Source organism: Leopardus geoffroyi, chromosome D2 (assembly GCF_018350155.1).
Source record: "Leopardus geoffroyi isolate Oge1 chromosome D2, O.geoffroyi_Oge1_pat1.0, whole genome shotgun sequence".
Classification (NCBI taxonomy): Eukaryota; Metazoa; Chordata; class Mammalia; order Carnivora; family Felidae; genus Leopardus; species Leopardus geoffroyi.
Window position 1 is genome coordinate 87,525,731 of NC_059334.1, and position 12,384 is coordinate 87,538,114.

General features: G+C 63.1%; 1 protein-coding gene across 5 annotated transcripts in view; it reads left to right on the top strand.

Moving 5' to 3' along the window:
• Positions 1–12,384, top strand: part of INPP5A (inositol polyphosphate-5-phosphatase A) — a 178,099-nt gene that overhangs the window by 1,843 nt on the left and 163,872 nt on the right. Inside the window, exon 1 of one of the 5 annotated variants that reach the window (XR_006701790.1) lies at positions 644–4,452. The exons of the other annotated variants lie outside the window; for them this stretch is intronic. The gene's annotated coding sequence lies outside the window, so the exon portion shown is untranslated. Of the gene's footprint in view, positions 1–643; positions 4,453–12,384 lie in introns of those variants that run through there. 5 annotated transcript variants of the gene reach the window in all.

The window sequence follows — 12,384 nt, forward strand, 5'->3', positions numbered from 1 at the left end:
GTTTCAGCTGTATACGCGCACTTCTCTCTGTTGACATGAAAATGGGTAACTTCATTTACTTTTGTGTGGCGACATGTTCTCTCCGGGTTTTTGTTTGTCACGAAGGCTGTATGGAGCTGTGCATTATCTTTGCGTCTGGAAGGAACGCTTGTTTTGGGAAACAGTATGCTGGTTAATTTTGCAGGGTGTCTTTGGTTTGTGGGCTCATAGACAAGTCTCTGCCCATAACCCATAGGTTCTCGGGGTGCGGAGGGCAGCCTGGAGGGGCAGCACGGACAGCAGTCTCATCCTGCTCTGGGGCGCCCGCTGGGGCTGGGGTGTGGGGCAGTGGTGCCTGTGGGAGACACCTGGCTGGTGAGAGCAGTGGATTCTTGAGTGACGGGGGCGTTAATTCCTTGGTTTATAGCAGGTTTCAGAAGACCTGCCTGGTGACTCTGTCTGCACAACACGTGTCCACACTGAGCAACACGCTCTTTAGAAGGTGGCAAGGCCTGGGAAGGAATGCTTTCTTGCCCGGCTTCATCGTCCTGGGGAGGGAGGGCGTCCGAGTTAGAAACGGGCATGGCGTGCTGTGAAGGACGCGTCTGCGGTAGGTGGTGTGTTTGTGCGTCTGCAGTCTTGCCATCTTCCCTTGTACCTTGTCTGGCAGCTGCTCTCCTCTCTTCAGCACCCCTGGCTCCTGACCCCCGCCACGGCTGGCGGACCAGATTCCTCCTCCCCCACGTGCGGTTACCCACGAGGGGTGCCATCGTTCTCAAATGTTACCCTCACGTCCTTCAGAAACAGGGGACTCCAAAGAGTTCTTGGCTATGTAGGTTGGCATGACCAGTATTTGCCGCATTGGGAGGTAGGAACTGAGAAAAGCAGAGAGCGAGCTGGTTGCTTGGGTGTCAGGTGGTGACGTTGTCACACGTCCTCCCCTCCTCAGAAAGCTCCGCTGTTCACTCAGAAGACTGTGCCCGGGACAGGAGATGGGAGTCTTGTGTTACTGTGAACACAGCTGTGACCCAGCAGACCCCTGGCCAGGTCTCCTGGCCTTTACTCCGAGGGACTCTGTCCAAGCTGGTGGCTCTTCCTAACCTGCACAAGCATCTCCCTGGATGGGGGGCCTAGACGTGGCTGGGGGTGCCGTGACTTTTCTGGGTTCACAGCAGCTGCCTGATTGCCCCACTGGAGCCCTGCGGCTCTTCTGTAACCCCCAGCTGGACTCGTGGTGGCACTACCCGGTGTCCTGGAAAGGGGTGGCCCGGGCTGCATACCGAATTGTGCTTGAGATGGCTAGATTTCCGACAAGGGAGGTTTCCAGCTTTTGGTTCTTTATGTTGTTGCTAGAAGTGAAGTCAGAAGGTGAATTCCTGCAGCCACGGTTTTGGAGCCGGGTCCCACCCTTACAAGGCAAGGCTGTTCTTGGGAAAGGCCGTCAGCCGAGCGGCAGGCTTCGAGAGCACAGCCCTTGGGCGTCTGCCGGGGGGCCTGCGTCCTGCGGTGCCTCTGAGCTCCCTGTCCGTTTTGAGCTGGTTTCCCTTTTTGCTCGGTCAACGGCTGAGCAGCCCTGTACCCAGGCTTGCAGAGTGGTTGTGCAACGAGCTCTGCAGAGGTGCTGTGCTGTGCCCTCCAAGGCCTCTCTGGCGGTGGGTGTCTGTGAGCCCCTGCCCCTGGCCCGGTGGGGGTGCCGGCTGCCTTGGGCACCCGCCCCCCCCCCCCCAGCCCGGTGGGGGAATCGGCTGCCTTGGGCACCTGCCCCCCCAGTCCTGTGCCATCAGGTTTGCACTCTTCGTTCTTGTTCTCATCCCAGCCTGAAAGCTCCTTGAACCCCAAGGCCCCCCCCCCCCCCATCTAGTACTGTGTGCGTGGCCATCCCTGCTGGCTCCCCACTCTCATCACAGCTCCTGTCCCAGCACTTGGGCACATGGGCTTGGTGGAGCCCACGGGGACCTCGAACTGGAGGGTCGGCGGTCAGTCCCCGTCCGTCCCTGGCTCTGGGCAGCCCTGATGGCAGGGATCTGTCTACTTCTGCAGGACCTCGCTGATGGCTTTACAGAGACATCATTCCCCTGCCACACGTCACCCCTTTACGTGGTGGTTATGAAGCAGTAGTTTTCAGTGTGTTTGCAGGCTTGTGCAGAGGCCACCACAGTCGATTGTAGAACCTGTTTTGTGCCTAAACAGAAAGGATGCCTCAGCAGCCACCCTCCCCTGAAATCCCAGCCCCTGTGGTCACCAGGCTACTTCCTGCCTCTGGGGTTTACCTGTTCCGGGTTTCACCTGCTCAGGGGTTTACCTGTTTTGGGGTTTACCTGGTCTAGGGTTTACCTGCTCTGGGGGTTCCACGTAACTGGGATCGCCTGCGTGGCCTTCTGTGTCTGGCTGTGCTCACTGGATGTGACGTGTCCAGGGTTCAACCCGTAGCGGGTGTTGGTGCTCCTTCCCTTTCTAGGCCTGAGTGCTGTGCCACGGTGTGGACATACCACAGTGTGTAGGGCCACTGTCAGTTGATGGACATTTGGGCAGTTTCCAGGGTTTGGCTGCCGCCACTAGTGCCGCTCTGAGCATTCGTGTCCAGGCTTTGTGCGGACGTGGGTTTTCATTTCTCCCGGCACATGCCCACGAGGGTAACTGCTCGGTCTTTGGTGGCTCTGTGTTTCTCCTTTGGAGGAACTGCTCACCGCTGCCCGGTGTCCGTACCATTTTACCTTCCGTCAGCCACGTTCCAGGCTTCTGGTCGCTTCCCAGTCTCCAGGTCTTGTCAGCTTGCTTCAAAGGCTTTTTCCTGGGCTGTGCACACACCCTGCGTTTGGCTCCCTCTTCACCCCTACGTCGCGGCATCGGCCGCTTCTCCGTGGCTGCACTCACTGCCGATGGGGGCCTGTCTGGACTCAGGCCTTGAAAGACCCTGTCCGCTCATCCCCAGGAAGCAGGAAGGAGCCCCGGGCCCGGGGCTCAGCCCGTGGTGCGGTGAGATCGGCTCTGCTCCTTCTGCAACTGCCCAGGAGAGCCCGGTGCACGGTGGGGAGCTCACATCAGGGAGCCCGGGGCTGCTGGATCTCCGGGGCACGTGCACCTCCTCCTGGGCCCCCGGAGCAGGTGCAGGGCTGGGGGCTGACAGGGCTGGGCCTCTCTGCCAGCCCCTTAGTGCTCCCCCAGCCCCCTCATCCCCTGGGGCCCGCCCGAGGCTGGACGTGGCTGAGAAAGGGCCCTCCCTCTACTTGCGTCCAGGGCCTGTCTCGCACACTCTGTCGGCACGCAGACCGTGTCCCCTGGGGAGCGAGAGAGCAAGGGAGGGGGCCCGGCGCGCCCTGGGTCTGCCTCGGGTGGTGTGCGGGTTTCTGGGGGAAGAGGCCTGTGCTGAGGTGTGGTTCCGTGATGGCGCCGGGTCCGGTTTGGAAGTTACTGGATCGGACGCAGGCCTGCCTCCCAGCGGATGGCCCATAAGGAGCCCACTGTTTGATCCCGAGGGGACATGGGGAAGCTGGGCCAGGGTTGCTAAGGGACTGTGGAATGATGGTGCCTTAAACGTGGGCCAGCTCAGCGCCAGCATCTGTCCCTGCGGGCAGGCGGGTGGGCACAAGGGTCACCTCTTGGAAGGTGGGCTGTGTCCACCCCACCGAATGGGGTCCAGTAGGTGGGGGATCAACACAGGGCCAGGTGGCTGGTCAGAACAGCAGTGGAGGCGTCTGGGCGCTGTCGTGGTCACCTGTCTGTCGCCACTTTTTTGGGACGCAGCCTGGCTGTCCCTATGTGTCCCCGGGCCCTTCCAACACGGGAGGAACTAAAGGAGTGCGGTCGTGGGGGCTGGGGAAGGGAGGTGGCGGGGAAAATGTGCCACGTTCCCCAGGTGAACATAAGGTGACTTTGACTTCTGTCTTCCGTTACTGCTTCAGTTAATTAGGGCATTTGAGACTCTCCTGCCTCGACCCGCTCCCCAGGCGGGCTGGGGGATAGCAGCCGGCCTCCAGGCTCCAGGCCCGGTTTCTGCCTGGCCCAGGCTGGGAGGGGTGCCCTGTGGCACCCTTCCTTCTCTGGGTGGCACCCTCTGCTCTGAGGCCCCCTCCCCTCCCTGTGCGGTGGAGACAGAACTCTGAAGCCTGGGCCCCCTCACCAGGGCCTCCCCTCTGGGGGAGCAGATGATATGTTTCAGCATGTGTTTGACCGTGAAAAGCGTGCTCATACGGAGCTCTTCAGTGGGCGCGGGGGCTGAGTCGGTCCACTCCAGGTCTGACCTTGGGCTCCCGGGAGAGCTCGGATAATCACGCTCACGGACGGACAGAGACAAGGGTGAGGACGCCATCGGGGTTCCGACCTTTAACCGTGCATGCGGATAAAGCGACGGCTCATCCAGCCCCATGGAAAATGTGGAAATGATGTGAAAGCCTTCTGGTTTTTCGAGTGACGGCAGCGTCGATCCAGAAATGTGACTGTGGGAGGATTTACGTGAATCCAGAGTGGCGGGAGGTAGGTGGCCTGCAGGCCGGTCCGGGAAAGGCGAGGCTGCGCAGGGGCCTGTGTTTCAGGAGAGCGTCCTGGGACTTGAGCTGTCTTTCTGGCTCTGCTCGGTGTCCCTGCCTCTGCCTGTCCTCTGGTGACGGGAATCCATAGGGTGCCTGCACCGTTTTCGACAGTTTGTTTTGAGTTCGCAAAGTTTGTCCTGCGGTTAGAAAAGGCGCTGAACGGGGTGCCCACTTGGGTCTGCAGGGGGGGTGATGGCGCTCCGGCAGGGGCGGGCCCGCAGGACCGGCCGGGCTGGGCCGTGCTGTCTGTGGAGGCACACTGTCCACGTGCGGTGCAGCGCGTGCGTGTGACCCGAGACCGTGCGGGAGCTGGCCCGGTCCCTGGATGGCGGCTCAGGGTGGGGACCATCCGGAGCAGGGCAGGGGTGACGGCGCTCGGCCCGCCCGCTCGCAGGGGGGGCTTTCCCGGGCCGACCCTGTGCCCCGGTGGACAGGGAGGCGTATGGGTGCCATGCAGGCTCGAGGAAAACGCTGCCTCTGGTGTGGGTTTTCCCTTTAGTGAATAGCTCAACCCCATCTCCGGGAGCGTGGCTTTGGGGTCACTTGAACCCTGACCCACTGGTGGGTTGTTGTGACCCGAGGCCCCTTGTCTTCTCCCTTCTTTGCTCTGACAGGGGCCTCGGGCCCTTCTTTGGGGTTGGGGGCTGGTGGGACTGGTGGGCCTGGGCCGCGCTCCCCCCTCTGTCTGAGCAGAATGTGACGCCGTTAGGGGTGGCTTTCCTGCTCCTACCCTGGAGCCTTGGGGCGCGTGCTGGGTCCGCGCCCTCCTCTGTCTGCACCCCGAGCCTCACGGGAGCTGGGTCTGGGACTGTGCCCCGGAGGCCGGGGGGCCCCTCTTTCCCCGTGGCAGAGTGCCCGGGCTCAGACACCCTTCTTTCCTGCCCCGCCCCTCAGGGCCCCTGAGCAGCTAGCAGTTATTCTGGGAACCGGAGGCCAGGCCTGGGCCTCCCTGCAGGGACCTGCTCCCAGTGCTGCTGCCAGGCCGCGTGCCGTGGACTGCAGGGACACGCGGTGACGGGAAGATGTGGCTGCTGGAGCGTGCCTCTTGTCACTTGGTACCCTCTTTTGCCTGTTGTGCGTCAGAGAGGCAGGAGTGACACCCGGCACGGTGGCTGTGGCAGGTGGAGGAGGGAACCCTCACAGCGTGAGGTGCTGGTGTTGTCGGGTGGCCCCAGGCACCTCCTCTCAAGGTCTCTGTCCCCTCCTTCCCACCCAAGCCTTTCCTGGGGTGGCAGCCTGGTCCTTACCTGTGTCCGGGGCTGAGCAGTGCCTGGGCCGCCGGGCTGGTCCCTCAGCCGCCCCAGGCATGGGCTCCTGTGTGTGGCTGATGGGACGGCCTCCCTGGCCTGCCTCTGCCGCTCTGGCCTTCTCCCCTGCTGCGCGTCTGGGACTGTCACCCCACGTGCCTTGTTGCCCCCCCGCCCCTTCCCCAACCAAGTGCCTGTGGCAGGTTGGTTGTCCGTGGCCTGGACAGGGTGTGCTCTTCCATGGTCATGCTTCTCCTGAAGCTTCTCTGGCCTCCTTGCGCAGGCAGGGTTGTGTTGTCCCTTCAGGGGACCGCTCCAGTGACCGGTGCTGCGCTGTCATCCCAGCCCTCCTTCCCCTTCCCCTTCCCCTTCCCCTTCCCCTTCCCCACCTGAACTAGTGACAGGCTTTGTGCTTCTGTCCTGCCGTGCTTTGCTGCTGATGTGGCTGTCATCAGGTTCCATTGTGTTGGGGCGCTGCGGGCAGGCGGATTTGGGGCTCTGCTCCAGGGTGTGGGGAATCCTGTGCCTTCCTGGACCTGACGGAGTGGGAGAGCTGGGTCCTAGAGCCCCTCTGCTGGTCCGGCAAAGGGCTGTGGGCTCCAGCTTGCATTTCTCTGCGTGTCTTTGCCGCTGGACGGTGTGGGTGTCCCGCCATTCGCCCAGCGGGGACTTCAGAAGGTGTCTGCAGGGGTACAGCTGTCACCACGCTCGTTTGAGAACACGACCCTCCCAGCCTTTTGAGGCCCTCGGTGCCGCGGCTCTGCGTGCCGTCTCCGGAGTCCTGCCTTCAGCCCGGACCTCGCGTGCTCGAGTCCCACCGACTGCGGCCCTCGAGTCTGGCTGGTGGTTTCCGCCCCCCCCCCCCGCTGTTCGTGTCAGCACTTCGGTCCCTCCTTAGGGCCCAGTGGGTTTCAGCTGGGCACGCACCCCACTTGCGGATGCGGTGTGGTTCCTGGATTGAGCTGGGGCGGACGGTCGTCTGCGCCTGTGCTCATGTGCCCAAGGAGCGTGTGTCTTCTCCAGGCACTGCCCGCCCGCTCCAGGGCCCGCCGATCCCCTGTCCACGCCGGGCTGGCGCGCGGCCTCGACTGTGGGTGTGTGGCTGAGCCATCCTGTGCTTGCCCGGTGCGTTTTCTGGCCTCTGCCTTTAAAAACTAGGCATCCAGCCATGGCACTTTGCTGCGCCATGATGATGATGCCGTTGACGACGACGGTGTTCTCGGGTCCTGACGGTGGTATTGGGCACACTGTGACTGTGCTGGCGGGAGGGCGCCTCTGGGGCTGTTGTGCTTCTGCTCACTCCCCGCCCCCACCCCGGGTCAGGCCCACAGGCTCCTGGGACCTCCCAGGAGGGGCCATCTCCTTGGGTGGAACATACCTGTCATTGTGTCACGCCCTCAAGCATGGTTATGTGGGTGGGACAGGAGTAAGGATGGCTGCCTTAGGGCCTCCCAGGTCACCCTGGGCTCCTGGGACTCTATTTCTCTGCCTCACAGCCCCCGTGTGGATGCTGGGCTGGGGCATTTCTCTGTAGTGCTGGTGCCGAGTCCCATGTTCGAGGGTCAGTCTGGTGGTACTGGTCTTCGAGAGCCGGGCAGTGGTGGCACCCACAGGTCCCCCTTACTGCCCCGGTACAGGGAGGACCCCTGCCGCCGAGTAGGGCAGAGTGCCTCTGGCAGGTGACTTCTCTTCTCCCAGCCTCTGGGTGTCATGGCTGTCCCTGCCCCTCCCAGATGTCTGGGATGTTCTGTGGTCCCGCCGATGGGGGTGCCATCCCGTGGTGCACCAGCTGTCAGCAGAGACCCTGTCAGGTGGGGAGCTCAAGCGAATTGGCAGCCGTGTTCCCAAAGCTGCAGGAGGACCCTGTCCCTGGGAGGGGCCTGGTCCTCATGGGGGAGGGCAGGCCCTGTGCTCAGGGCCCGAGGCCTGCCTGGAAGGGGGCTGCGCCCACACCCATCTGGCTCAGGGGCTTTCTTTAGCCACACCCTTCATGAGTCCCGGGGTGCCGCCTGGGGTGCGCAGGGCAGATGAGGGAGGACGGGGTCCTGAGGACGACTGGGACACAGCTGCCTGGCCCCAGCTCTGGGCTCCCTGCCTTGCCACTTAGGCTCCCGTGCCGTTGTCGGTGGGTGGCTGCCTCCTCCGTGAGACGTTCCCAGAGATGGTCAGGCTGGGGAGTTGTGACCTTCTGGGTGAACCTGGTCATGTGGAGCTGAGAGCTGGGTTGGATGGTCAGTACTTTTTTTTTTTTAATGTTTATTTATTTTGAGAGAGAGAGCACACTCAAGTGGGAGGAGGGCGGAGAGAGAATCCCAAGCAGACTCCACACTCAGTGCAGATCCCTACGTGGGACTCGATCCCACAAACTATGAGACCACGACCAGAGCCGCAATCAAGAGGACGGTTAACTGACTGAACCACCTAGGGGCCCCCGATGGTCAGTGCTGTTAAAACCATGGTGTGGCCTGCAGAGCCCGGGGCAGGCGTGGCCCTGAGAGGCGGCCGGGGACGGGTGGGGGGACAGAGGGAGCATCCCATCCTAGTTTGCCCGTGGGCGTCCTCCAGGCACTCTCAGAGTCCCGTTCTAGTCCTGGGCCCCAGGGTTAACCGGGATGCATCCCGGGGCCATGCTTTTCCAGCTCTGCAGGTGGTTGCCCAGCCTGAGTGTGGAGCATGCTTTTCTCTGTGTTGTCACTTGGGGTGATCTGGACTTTTGTTAAAGACGTTCTGTTGAGAGTGACATCTGTCCAAGTGACAAACAAATTTGTGGGGACACGTGTTTTGTTTGCTCTTTTCTCCTTCATCACCTATGGTTTTTCAGATCTTTTGCAACTTCCTGTTTTTGCTGCAAGGCCGTCACCGCCCTCGCCGCCGCATCCAGGCAGCGTCCCGTGCACCCCGTCCAGGTGGGGGGTGGAAGGCTGGGCCGCGTGGGAGGGAGTCGTGGTTGTCGAGGCCGCCAGCAGAATGTGGGTGAGTGGAAGGAACTGACCAACCGGGGGAACCAAAGTAGTGTCCCGGTGGCTGATTCGGGGACCGTCCGGGACACCAGCAGGTGGGGTCTCGCCTAAGCTTCTGAAGCCCCCAGGGCCTTGTCCTCACCTCTGCAGCCCAGGCACACTTGGTGCCGTGGGAGAGGTGTTTGGGGGCAGGAGGCCTGGGCCCCCAGGCTGCTGGCGACTGTGCTGTGCCGTCCAGGTTCTGCCCCAGCCGGGCTTGCAGGTGCGGGCCCAGAGGACTCATTTTTAGGGACTGTTAACAGCGTGGTTCTGGTGGCCTTGGGCTCAGTGAGTGCTCCTCAGAGCTGGGCCTTCGTCCAGAGGCCGGAGCCTTGGCAGGGAGCTCCAGGGAACACCTCTGAGGGCTCCTCGTGCCCGTGCTCCCAGCAGCACGCTCACCCTGCCCGCCTCCGTGGAGCATTCCTTGAATTGGCCAGGCACAGCGGCTGAGCACTGGAGAATCTTGAGGGCCCCTGGGGGAGGCCCCCGAGGCCCCTCACATCCCACCTTCCCTGCCTCTGTCTCCCATACCCATCCCACCGGTTCTGTCTGGGATGCGAGGGACTGCAGGATAAATCCCAGGGAGGGAGCTGTGGGTCACAGGGGCGAGTACCAAGAAGGGAGGCTCCTTGGGCCAGGGGAGGAGGCCACAGGAGCCTGCGAGGGGCCTGGGGGGGGGGGTGGCAGAGGCCTGTCAAGAAGGGTGTCCTGGGGTGTGGGGCGCAGGGCCCCAGGAGCCCGCAGGCAGGAGCTGGGGTTTGTCGTCTGAGGCACCTCGTACGTGGTCAGGGCCTCACCCCCCGAGGCAGGGACTCCCGCTCGTGTCTTGCTGGGATGAGGCACAGCCCACCTTTGGGGCAGAGGGGCCTTACACTGGGGCCGCCTGGCTCGTGGCTCATACTCTGAGCACCCAGCTGCCCTGGCTGCCCAGTGGGGCAGGAGAGGAACTTGAAGGTCGCTTAGGAGGCCCAGAGATGCCCTGGGCCCAGAGACCACAGGTAGCCTCTTGGGCCAGCAGCCAGAGCCAGCACCTGAAGTGTCTGGGGCCTGGGGGCCGGCTGGAGAAGTAAGGAAGAGGCGGCCTCCGGGGCCACTGCAGGGCAGGAGCAGAGGCAGGAAATGGGGAGACAGGCCTGCTTGGGAGGCCGCACGGTCGGCGTGGGCGGTGTGGTCGGCGTGGTCCGGCAAAGCCAGTGAGGGGCGGAAACTGCACTGTGGGCCGAGAGGCTGCGTGGGTCTGACTGTGCTCGAGCCCTTGTTCCCTCCGTGCATGGGGACTGTGGCTCGCGGCCCCCCCGCCCCCCCCACCGTGGCCCAGTAGGAAGAAGCCGAGAGGTGTGCGTGCCACTGCCTCGACCCCACTGTCGTCCCCCAGGGCACGGCCTTGAGTAGGGACAGTTAGTTCCCTCCTCCATGCACACGGGGGCCGTCGGAACCGTCTGCGCCCTGCCTGCGTTTTCACTGCTGATAAGTGAGTCAGTCCGGAAGGGGAAGAAGGGGGTGCTTAGGGCTGGGCTGGAAGGGTGAGGAGCTCCGGATAGCCCAGGGAGGTGAGCGGAGAGGTGCGCGAGACTGGCCCTCCAGGACGGGGTCCGTCGAGGAGCGCCTCCCACGGAGCGAGGGGTGACAGGCGGCAAGGTCCTGGCGGGAGCACTCCCATGTCTGTTTACGGTGTGAGAAGGTTCTGCCAGGGGCAGGCGGACGTCTCCTAGATTCGGGGAGAAAAGTGACGTCTGTGAGCCTTGATAACCCTGATGGTTCTAGTTTTCTGTAATGGAAAAAGTCACGCAGAGTGACCCAGAAAGGCTCCCTAAATGCCTCGTCGGTATCTTGCACGACATTTCGAGTTGCCTTAAATGCCGGCAGTGCAGACAGACCGCAGACCGGTCCGTGTGTCATGGCAGCTGCTGCGTGAGGAACCTCCCCTGTGACAGGTGGACGTGAAATTGTAGCATGTCGTGAGAGAGGACGCACAACCCCCCCCCCCCCCCGGGATTTAACGTGGCCCCAGCGGTGTGTTCACAGAGGGAGAACCGTTCCCAGGTCGGGGGCGGTGGACTGGGGGTCTGTGAGCGTCCCCAGTGCCCGGTGGGGGTGCAGGGCCCGGGGCGGAGGGAGCCCGGGCCAACCCCTCCTTGTCACACACAGGCCGACCCCACCGCCGGTGCTCAAGCTACAAAACACATAGGTCCTCCCCAGCCGCACACTCGTGGCCAGTGGCACACCGCCCCTGACCTCCCCAGCCGCACACCATGGCCAGTGGCACACCGCCGGCTCAGAGCCCGGCCGTGGACAGCCTCGGCCGGTGCACGGGGACGCGCCGGTGGAATGAGTCTCTGGTCGGGTGGCAGGTGTGTGCTTGGAGCCAGGTAGGTTTGGGGCCAGGGGGTCGCTCCTGGAGCACATCCCTCCTCAGGGATGCACCGGCTGTGGGTCGCCCCCACGCTCACCGGGTCCCCATAAACTCCTTCTCCTGTGTGTAGAAAGCTGAGGAGACGGCCACTTGTACGTTCTGTGGCTGGCCGAAGGGACTTTTCCCGCCGCTTGTCTGGGTTGGTGTGACTGTGGAGCAGGAGGGTGGCTGGGGTGCCCTCCTTCCACCTGAGCGCCCGAGCCGGACCCCCACTGTCCCGCGGACTCCTGGTTGCAAGCTGAGAAAGTGCCACTGAGCGTCAGAAGGACCCCTGGCCTCGGAGGAAGGATCGCTTGACACACGCGGGCAGCGTGCCCTGGCCTTTGGACCCAGGGGGCGCGTGGTGGACCGGCAGCCCCCCAGGGGTCTTCCCTCGGGGCCAGGCTTCCGCCGGTCTCGGTGCCACCGACCGCAGCCCTGTGCCGCAGCAGTGCCCCATGGCGGAGAGCGGGTCGCTCCGTGCTGTCTTAGCACATTCTCGACGGCGTCCTCGCAAGCGCACTCCGATGAAGTCCGAGTCCTCTGTCTCGTTCTTTGTGCTTTAGCTGTTGTCTCTGAGAGGCCGCCTCCCGATCCAGGGTCACGGAGATCTACCCCGGCCCTTTCCCCTAAGATCGCAGCTTCAGCCCTTCTGTTTGGGTCTTTCGCTTGTTGGACGCACTTTTTGTGTGTATCGTGAGTTAGGATCTCTACCTAGCGGTCCTGGTGCCGTCTGTTGAGAAGCCTGGTTTCCGCCCCGACTGTCTTGGCGCCTTGTTGAAAATTGGCCATAAAGACGCATCTCTCGGGTGCGCTCCCCGCACCCGCACGTCTGCCCTGTGCCGGGACCACACCGTGTGGAGGACCGTAGCTTTGTCGCGGGTTTGGAACGGGGGAGTGTGAGTCCTCCGCGTGGTGCTTGTTCTTCGAGCTCGTTGTGGGTCTCCTGCACGGCACACGCGCTCCGGGACCGGCCTGTCCGCTTCCACGGGGGGCTCCCCGGGGTCCCCGCCGCACCGGACCCGCAGTTTCTCTGGGAATCGTGTCGCCACGCCAACACTGTGCCTGCAGTGTGCCGCCACGGGAGAGCCCGCCGAGGGCTTAGGTCCTCTTCGCTTCCTTTCCGTGATGCGTTACGCGCTTCAGCACGAGCCCTGCGCTTGTCTTGTTTGATTCACTCCTGACCCTTCTGCCGGTGCATCGGGCCTTTGTTTCTTCCGAGGCGGCTTTGGTAGCGC